The following is a 2,500-nucleotide window of genomic DNA, read 5'->3' on the forward strand; positions in this document are numbered from 1 at the left end:
AACTTCGGTTCACCACAAAGGCGGGGCTTGGCCAGCACGAGAGGCACAGGCACCCAGCCTCGAGTAATGAGAAACGCCTCCAAACGCTAGTAGGCAAGTCTAAGCCAGGGAGGAGGGACTATGCATGGTCTGAGGAGGAGACCGCACTCCTTAGAGAGCTGGAAACGAGATTTGAAGGATGCAGGTACATCAATAAGGAAATTGCGAGCATCCTAACAACAAAAACCGCAAAACAAATCTCGGAAAAGCGCAGAATCCGGCGGAACACCCACGTAGTGGCCGAATTGACAACCAGTGATGCTGCATCCGCAGAGCATCAACCTGAGATCGAACCAGAGGGGGAGCCCAGCAACCCCGACGAGCCAACCCCGCATCCAGGGAGAGCTTTCAAACCTCCAGCGACCATCCCCACGCATAGGGACGTGGATGACCAACTTACCCAAGCCGAGGAACTCCTGGATGACGTGAGGGACCCAGAAAGACGATCTCAGGGAATGTGGATAGTGGAATGTGTCACGGTACAACTGATGACCAGGGGCGAACACCCCAAAGCGAGCAAAGAACCTCCCGGGAGTAGGAAAGCAATAAAGAGGCACGATAACTACAAGCCAAATACGGGAGCAAGGAAAAGATGGGCTCAGCGCAAAGCCATCTTTAGAAAAACCCAGCAACTCTACAAATCAAACAGGCGCCAGCTTGCTCGCCAGATCATGGGGGCGCGGTCGGCACTAACTTGTCCTCTACCCAGAGAGGAGCTAGAAAAATGCTTTCGAGAAAAGCTCTCGAAGCCCAACAATAAGGCGAACCTAAATAAATTTGCATCATACAATGGCCGGTTGGACGATGGGTCGTTGATGAAACCAATAGAGGAAGAGGAGGTAAGCAATGCCATCAAAGAGACGGATGAAGGGAGCGCGGCAGGACCAGATGGCGTAAAGTTGGCTGATATACAAGACATCCACGATGAGGATGAAACAAGGCTACCTCGCCTCTTCTCTCTATGGTTAAAGTCAAGCTCGATTCCTGAGTCACTAAAAAAGAGTCGAACTGTCTTGATTCCTAAGTGCGAGGATCAAGAACGCCTGAAAGACATTGACAACTGGCGCCCAATCACCATTGGTCCAATGCTGCTACGCCTATTCACTAAGATTATGGCGAAACGACTAAGTGATACTGTCGAAATTAACCCTAGACAGAAGGGTTTTATAGCAGCAACTCCAGGTTGCAACGAGAATATCGCAGTACTGGAAAACATAATAAAGGGAGCAAAGAACAAGAAAAAGGACCTTGCAGTTGTCTTTGTTGATTTGGCGAAAGCGTTCGACTCGGTTGGGCACAAACTACTGTCGAAAGCACTACAGAGAATGAGTCTACCCAGAGACTTAATTGCGTTGATTGAGGACCTGTACGTCAACAATACAACAGTGGTCGAAGGGAACAGAACTAAGACCATGGCAATAGACATTAAGAGAGGCGTCAAGCAAGGCGACCCACTCTCACCAATTCTATTCAACATAGCTTTGGATCCACTGATATGCTCCTTGGAGAAGGCCAACTCAGGGGTCTCCTTGCCCCTGGGGGACAGAAGAGTCAACTGCTCTGCTTTGGCCTTCGCAGATGACATTGCCCTTCTGAGTGACTCACATGTTGGGATGGATCGAAACCTGAAAATACTCCAGGTCTTTTGTGACCATACAGGTCTAACGATTAACATTAACAAGACCAAAGGCTTCCACTTTACGGCAAAAGGGAAGACCTTCCTATACAATCATGGCAAAGCCTGGAGCCTCAGGGACACACCGATTGCCTACATCCCCCCAGGAGAAACCGAGAAATACCTGGGTGCCCGGATCGACCCATGGGCAGGCGTGACAGAAGGAGACTGGGAAGAGAAGCTCAAAACCTGGGTTGAAGGACTCAGGGTAGCGGCTCTCCGACCCATGCAAAGGGTAGAGATACTAAAAACACATGTCATCCCAAGGTTATATTTCCACTTGATCCTTTCCGAAGTGTCGCAGAACACACTTGTAAAACTGGACCACATAATCCGCAACTCCACAAAAGAGTTCCTACACCTCCCACCTCACACCACGGATGGCATCCTGTACTGCAGTAACAGGAATGGCGGGCTCGGTATGCCCAAACTTGAGGTGCAAATCCCATCCGCAATTATTCGAAAACGCAAAGCACTGGACATGTCCGAAGACGTGGTGATAAAGGCATCCTTCCAATACCGGGGCGAGAATAACAGCGAAAAGATCAGAGGATGGCGACAGCTAAAAATCCTCAAGGAAATCGAGGATTTCCTAAAGAGCTCAGAAAAGAGCAACCCGGTGGAAGGAAACCTTACGGACGGCTTCAGGGTGGACATGCCAATATTGGGAAACCGAGCCCCGGGCAGAATAAAACCAGTGAATCGGTATGCAGCATGGAGGGAGTGGGAATTCAAAAAGTGGAGTGAACTGAAAAGTCAAGGTGCCGGTATTACATACTACAAAAA

General features: G+C 49.6%; 1 pseudogene; it reads left to right on the top strand.

The window, feature by feature from the left end:
* LOC147092395 (28S ribosomal RNA) overlaps window positions 1-2,500 on the top strand; it is an 8,327-nt pseudogene that overhangs the window by 3,552 nt on the left and 2,275 nt on the right.

Source organism: Somniosus microcephalus, unplaced genomic scaffold (genome assembly GCF_052327205.1).
Source record: "Somniosus microcephalus isolate GS21.2 unplaced genomic scaffold, FLI_Smic_1.0 unresolved_chr2, whole genome shotgun sequence".
Taxonomy (NCBI): Eukaryota; Metazoa; Chordata; class Chondrichthyes; order Squaliformes; family Somniosidae; genus Somniosus; species Somniosus microcephalus.